Raw genomic sequence first — 7,676 nt, forward strand, 5'->3', positions numbered from 1 at the left:
ACCCATCCAGCCTACCACTGCTGACCAAATTGCAATTTACATCAGTAGAGAAAAAGTTTTGAAATGGGAAGTTGTGGGAATATAATACCATTTTTGGCACAACACAGCATGCAGGGTGATATGTGGTTTAATGGTTTTCTAACAAGCTTTTGGAAAAAGCTTTGAAACACAAGAAAGAAAAAGATAAGAAGACAGTAAAATTTCAAGGTCTGCTTAAACAGTGAAATCAATGCTATATGTGCAGGACTTCTGAAGTCCACATGACACTTATGTCTCATTTAAGCCTTATTACAAGGATTTAAGAGAGGCAAGACCTTGCAAGATACCCACCCTCCTCTCTCCTGTGCTCAAATATCTTTCCTTACATATACGTACGAATTTAAGTCAGGTATGACTGATAATGTTGGAAAAACCTTTTTTTTTTTTTAACTGTGGGCAAATGTAGTTAGATAGGGGTTTTTTGCTTCTTTAAAAAATGGGTTTAATATGAGTTTTATGAGCTCACCTGTCTTCTAATGTTAAAGATGCATATTTTTGCATATGATGAATAAAACAGAATGCATTTTTTCTAGATGGCAAGAAGAGACAAAGAATATCAGAACAGTTAGGGAGAAAACTAATTATGTTACGCACTGAGAAATTTAGCATACCAGTGGTACCACTGTCTCTTTCAAGAGGAAGAGATACAGTAAGAAAACCCAGCCTATTTCCCAGACTGAACAGGCCCTGCAGATTGCTGATGTTAACAGCTTCGTACATACTTAATTTCGTAGTTATTCTTTGCAAGTCTTACAGGAAGGTTTTAACTCTGCAGAGACAGTGCCTCCAACCAAGTATACATGGACTGTTCACTCTCGTTGCCTGAGAGAGACACAAAGAACTAGGGGAAGAAAAATGCTGCTGTGCTTATCATACAAGAGCTCAGTTTATTTGTGCTATAAATAAAAGTAGATCTTGATAGCGTAATTACATTTCTCAGCATTATCCTCTGCCATTCACTTCAGAAAGAAAAAAGAAAGGGGAGAAAATGTTCGCTTCACTATAATTTGTAATCAAAATGACTACACTTAAAACATAATTTTATTTCCCCTATTTCATTTCCTGTGGAGCTTTGTGGGGCAAATAGATAATATTATACAAAATCTACAGGCAGATAATTCTCCCATATGTTGCACTGTCATTGTCTAGATCACTTTTTCCCCCTTGCCTTGCTTTCCTCAGGATCATGGCCTGTATTTTTGATATTGCATTTTATCATTGCGGGGTATATCAGCATCAGATATACCAGGGGTGAATCAACTTTTACTTTCTCTACTTTCTCTCTCCTGCTCCCCCAAATTACTCTTCCTTGCCTTAATTCACTTTTTATAATGCTATGTAAAAAAAAAAAAGGAAAAAGAAAAGGTGGTTTCCCACTATGAAGGATTAGCACAGATTATGGTGAACAGTGTTAATTATAGGTGAGGAAAAAGAATAGTGCATCTCTCCAATCTGTTCTTGATTTCCCCCGTGTCTGTCTGTCTGGTAATAAGCCTCCTTTAATCTGGCAGTCCCCTTGGTGAAATCAGCGCCATGGACAGCAATATTGATTGCTTCTGAGAAACCATCACAGCTGCTCAACCAAATTACCTTTGATATGTGACCTTTAATGTAATTACTGCAACATCAAAGCATTTCTATAAATTATTAAAGAACTAATATACTTCATCATCCAGCCACTCTATTATATGTAAAATAAACAATCACAAGTAAACACTAGAATTTGAATTGTCCAACAATCACAAAGTGCTCTTTACACATACATATACACTCTGCTACATTAACCTTCCATTTCAGGCAAAACAATTCCAAACTCTCCAAAAGAACCTAATTTACTCATTCAGATGAAGAAGATCCAACTGATAGTTTTATGTTTTACATTCCATTCTACTTGCTTCAAAATATCTATCATGATTCCTTCCCACCCAAAAACAAAGCGCCGTAAAGACTTTATTAATCAACACATACCTGCTTGGAAGTCTTTTGATTATTCCACAGGATGAGTTTATGTCCTACATATAACATAGAAATATGTGAAACATATTTCTGTCATCTTACAAAGCACATCCAGAAAGTAATTACTGTAAAATATGTGCATGTAGCCACTCCACTAAAAACAAAGTGATACATAGCTGAGAGGCAAGGCATCTGAATCTGGACAAAACCTCTGCATGCCTCACCATTTCCATACATTAACATGCATGTGCATATTATTAAAAATTAGGCAGTTCTGTGCTTTATAATAAAAAGAACATAAACAGCAATATTGCAAGAGCAGGAAAATGTGCAGTTTACTGGGAAATGGGAAAGAATGGCTTAGTCTAGTACTATTTATTTTTTCCTGTACCATGCCTGTTAATTGCTTTTGATACCTCCTCAGTCATGCTGTTTGTGTCACAGACAGTGGATTGTCAAGAGAAGATGTTATATATGTGTCATTTGTGAAATTATGTGAATGAGGACTTAGACCCCTGACCCTAAAAATGCTTCTTATTTTATGGTGATGAACTATGGTTGATATTTTTGGTGCATGTTATCAAGAACAGTCAGGTAAGTCATAAATAATTCCCTTCTACTCTGATAGGAACCATAAAACAGTATCCAGGCATGATAGTTTATCAAGAGACAAGACTGGTTTCCTTAAATAAACTACAGTGACATCATTCAGAGGATGAGTTCAGAAACTTGGCAGAAAGCTGCCTGCAGAGGGTTTGCTGGTGGAAAGTAAACCTTTGTCCTGAGACAAATAGAACAGGAAAGGAAAGGAACGTGAAAATCAGTGTTCAGAACTCTAAGAAACCTGGCTGCTCTTTTAGAAAGAGGACTCACTGTTCACAGTTCAATCAGATCCTGATATGTCTCCTGAAATTGTAAAAGGGCAAAAAGAAAAGCCTTCTAGAGCTTCTAGAGCCAGTGTGTCCAGTTTGGAGTATATGTAACAGAAATTACACAAAGCAAAGAAGAAATTGTTTCCCTGTAGTCTAGAATGAGTCAGTGCAGCCTTTGAAGGAAGTCTTGATCCTAGACCAAACATTGGTTGAATTTTGCCACTGTCCAAGAGAACAGTTTTGACTTTAAGAGTTTCATGATTTGAAGTCTCTAAAACAGAAGTTGAGATTCAGAATGGTGGACTTGGAAAGAACTTGGAAAAAAAATAAAATCCTAAATCATCACTTGCCCTCCCTCTCCAACTCTGAGTCCTAAATTTCACTGACCCACTGTCTTCTTGAAGATAGCACCATCATACAATTTCAGGATGAGATTTTAACCTCATAGAGAAGATAGAATTCCATGCGCAAGTGAATGGTCTGGCTCCCAAAGAGAAGAGCAAACAGTCTGAGTGGAAAATCTGGAATTTCAATTAGTCTTTTTTAAATACAAAACACCCTATTCATCACATCTCTAGTTTTGATAAACAGATGTTTTATTTCTAGCATATTTCAGAAAAAAATAAGTTAAAATGTTACCTGAAACACCCTTATTCAACATATCCTCATTCTTTTTACATCCAGTTTTATCATTTAGGAAAGAGAAAAGCAAAAAGAAAACACTGGAAGGGGGAGGGGGCAGAAAAACTTAAACCCCCCACAAGACTGAAGTTACTTTCAATCTGCTGCTAAGGAGTTTCTAGAAAAAAAAATAATTCAGAGGGAGTTGTCAGCTGATAGAAATATTTTTAGGGAATGAAGTATGTATATATTTGCATAAGGTATGGCCTTTTAAGCAAAGATAGATGTAGATGAGCAAGTGCGTGGGCATCTCCATACTGGCAAGGTGGCTTAGAGATAGGTAAATAGACCCAGGATGATGGAAACAGGCAGAGCAGAATCAACACTCTCCTCAGAACACAGAGCAAGGGATGCGTCTTAGATTTGTGGAAAGGTAGGTTAAGCAACACAGGAATCAATCACCCAACACCAGCTAATAAAGACACATTTTTAGATAGATTTCCTCTCAGTTTCGATGCAACCTGGAACCCTCAGAAGCCCGGTCTTAGTTAAGTGATCACTGACTCCTGGTCATTGTAAAACTAGCCCCATTCCAGCTACAGGAGCACTTCGCTGTTCCCAATCCACCTTACTCTGGCTGAATCTAAATAGTGTCTCCCCCTCCTCTGGGTAACGGCTTAACTAGAAACCCATCCAGCAGGGCAGGTCTTCCCCACATAATGCTGATTCTATTTTTAGTTCTGCTTGTGTTGTCTGAACCTTAGATCTTGCTCATGTGAATAATTTTCCTCATTATCTCATGTGCGTCTTACCTCTCTCTCTTTTCTCCTTGTCTCACCGCCTTTCCAATCTGCTACAGCTGCTTGAATACTAAAGTAACTGAGTCAAACCACTTTGTCATCAGGAATATGTTTTCATTCTGTGATAACTCAATAATGTGATCTGTTTCTTGATTTCTTGCTGCCAAAACTTGCTTCAGAGAAGAAAAACAGTGAGAGGAAGCACATGGTGAGGACTTCTAACATTTTGTTGTTGTGGTCAGAATCCTAAAGCACATCCTCAGCTAGGTAAGACTGGTAGAACCCAGTCCACAAATAGCTGATTACTGTTTTCCTGACTTCCCACAAGGGTAAAAAGCTTTTCGTTTTGTGCATGGAAACCATTTGGGTGGGTTGGTGGTGTCTTGATTTTATTAGCACAATGCAAATAGTGAATCATCCAAACAAACGGAGACTTTATACTTCCAAATCTGAGATGAGAGCACCATATGTAACCCATTTCGGATTTAAAAGGAAAAACAAAAAGTTATCAGTCTGGACTCACCCCTGGCAGTGTCTTCTGTTCATGCAGTGCGCTCTGGGCCTTTAGAGCAGACTCCCTTTCGCAGTATGTTAGGAAGGCACAGCCTGCAAAGAAAAAGAAAAACCTCAGTAACAGTGGTACTTCAGAGAAGATCCTCCTGAAATTGATATATAGAGCAAACCACTTTCCTGTCATCATCCCGTTCCCAGTAAATCAATCATAAAATCCTCTCCTTAGTATGTCACTAGTAAAGAGTCGAGAAATGAAGCTATCATAGCTTCCTCTGAGCCCTGGTGGAAAGTGAGCAATAGTGTACCTGTGAGTGCTTATTTTTCCTTCAACACATGCTTAAGTGTCAGATACAGAAGGCTGCACAGGATTAAGGATCTGAAAGGTTCCACATGGTGGCAAGGTGGGGCATGAGATCCCAGTCCCGCTCCAGCAGCAGCACTGGGAACAAGTGCTGCCATATGCTGAAAGGTCTCATGTCTTTCTTTCGTACCAAGTACTTTAAGAAAAGGGCATACAAGGACTTGGAACTTCCTACTGCAGAGGAATATTTCTATTGTTTAGCCTGACCTGCACCAAAAACTCGCTGCTCTTTTTGCATCACACCAGAAAGGCACCACCCTGCACCAGCTGCTGCAAGGACTCACAGGCTTCCAGTCATATATCATGCCACACGCAATCATGCCAAAGCCCAAACAATCACTCCAAAACATCCCTGACCCACAAATCATTTGAACTTCAGGGGTACACCAATGGGTTATATCTTTGATTCTTTCAAAAAGTTGTCTTATCCACTACAAAGGCTAAAGCCCTGTCAAGGTAGAGCCCTGCTTTTCTTTCTTTCCCCACCTCCATGCTTCCCTTCTGGTAAAACTGGTTGATGTTGCAATATCAGTTATGTGTCTGATGTGATCAAATTATTTCTTCTTACTGCAGTATACTGAAAACCTGCCAGTTCCTGCAGCAAAAAAAAAGGTGCTTGTTATGCAGAAGACATTTCCTCTGAAATTACTACAGAATGTCTCCAGCTCCTTGAAATGGAGGTATCATAGATTTCAAGGTTCAGGCAGCATGTGCCTCAAACTGAGAGTGTCTTTCAAGAGCAGCACAAGTGCAGAGAGACTACAGAAGAAACAAACATGTTCCATGACCTCATCTTGACCCACCCGCCCTCTCCCCAAGCATATATAAAGTACGTAACAGGTGAGTAAACAGTAGGCTGTAAACTTTTTTTCAACTTTGATTGCCACTGTGAGCATTTTGTCCATGCAACGTTCACTGTTTTTTCCAAATTATTTCCTTAGATAATATTACCAAAGAAATACACACTTTTATTTTTACATGCTTTTAATAGATTAATATATACAATAAAATAGATTTTTTTTTTCTATAAATATGCATTTTTTTCTCAAGGATTGTCTTGTGAAAGTCACCTTACTCCTCTCACAATGAAACTATGATATGGCATGAAAAAGAAGAAAAAGAGCAATTTTTTTCACTATCTCTTATCCTGTGTTACTTTCTGGAGGTCTTATTACTTTCAGTTTATTCAAGCCAATTTATTATGTCTCCATAATTGAGACTCAGAAGCAGAAGGTGACAGTCAAAAAAGGAGACTGAACATCATCAAAAGTTTGCGTACTTGGAATTATTTTGATTTGTTCCCCTCTAACTTTAAATGGATGAGTTTCAGTTAGTCTGTATCTACCAAAGAAGAGGAAGAAATCGTGGCAGAGAGTTTACAGCTAGCAGAAGTAATGGATTGAAAAGGATCCTTAAAAGTCACCCGTAGCCTGATAATCAAATGGGAAACTATGCTTAAATTTAATTTCAGTGCTAAATCACAGGCTGAGAGCTCTCTGTTTACTAGACACAATAAGAAAGTCTTCCTTTAGTAGCAGACATGGAGCAGCTGATACAGTCTAATTAGGCACATCATAGCACACTGTTATAGAGATAAACTATGCAGTGTAAAGCTCTCATAATGATAGCTATATCTTTCTCCTCATTGTGATTGCCATGATGACAGTTCAGGGTAACAATGTCCTGCAGCTCCTACTGTACTATGACTGTAATTCAGACAGAGTAGGCAGAAGACGACTCTTCTCTGAAGGTGCAAATTTTCCATCCAAGATCCACAGTAAATGTGTGTGTGGAGGCAAGTTCTCACCAGGGAGAAACCTCCATTAAGTCCTCTCCAAACCTGTTGTAAAAAGTGGTAGAAGTGCCAAACTCCCCAAAACAGTACTTAGAATGAATCAAATTATCACTGACATACCAAACACAGTGTTACGGACAAAAAGATTTTGAAGTGGAAAATAAAACTACTCTCTCATATGATCAGACAAAAAAACCCCTCCTGTTTTCCAGGGACAAAAAAAATGCTCTGTGGAAGTGTTTCTTTTTCCCTTTTCATTCATATATCATGCACACGAATTACAATCTAGCCCACATGTGTTGGGCAAAAAGTAATATCTTTATGAAAAAAAAATCTCATTTATTTTAAGTAAGACTTAGTTGCTTAGAGACACTAAGAAGTTCCATCCCAGCAGCGGCCAAATGAAATAGATTCCTGTTCATAGCAGGCCTCAAACCTGAACTTGAAAAGGACAGTTCAGGGTTTTTTGTGTTCCCTTTCCTTACCACAAGATTGCTCTGTAAGGCACATATGCAGCATTAGCCGTCAGCTAAAATAGTATTTTTCAAAAACATGTGGCCTCTTATAAGATGATACGTATCCATTATTCCATCCTGCAAGAATTTCTATATTTCATCTCCTTGTGCATTAGGATAAAAGGCAGTGCTCTTTCTTGCACCACCCCTCCTGCCTCCCTGAAACACCAAAATTGATCTCTACTTTGTACTATGGTGTTTAAT

The 7,676-nt window shown here is 38.4% G+C and overlaps 1 protein-coding gene across 9 annotated transcripts in view; it reads right to left on the reverse strand.

Annotated features, from left to right (window-relative positions):
• The window catches only part of CELF4 (CUGBP, Elav-like family member 4), a 616,716-nt gene extending 611,820 nt beyond the window's left edge, over positions 1 to 4,896 (reverse strand). For 8 of the 9 annotated variants that reach the window (XR_001865975.1, XR_001865974.1, XM_017746615.1 and 5 more), the window contains exon 1: positions 4,812 to 4,877. The gene's annotated coding sequence lies outside the window, so the exon portion shown is untranslated. Of the gene's footprint in view, positions 1 to 4,811 lie in introns of all 9 variants that reach the window. The other variant, XM_017746620.1, reaches the window with a different exon arrangement.
• Positions 4,897 to 7,676: the final 2,780 nt, after the last annotated feature.

Source organism: Corvus brachyrhynchos, unplaced genomic scaffold (assembly GCF_000691975.1).
Source record: "Corvus brachyrhynchos isolate BGI_N302 unplaced genomic scaffold, ASM69197v1 scaffold139, whole genome shotgun sequence".
NCBI classification, from domain to species: domain Eukaryota; kingdom Metazoa; phylum Chordata; class Aves; order Passeriformes; family Corvidae; genus Corvus; species Corvus brachyrhynchos.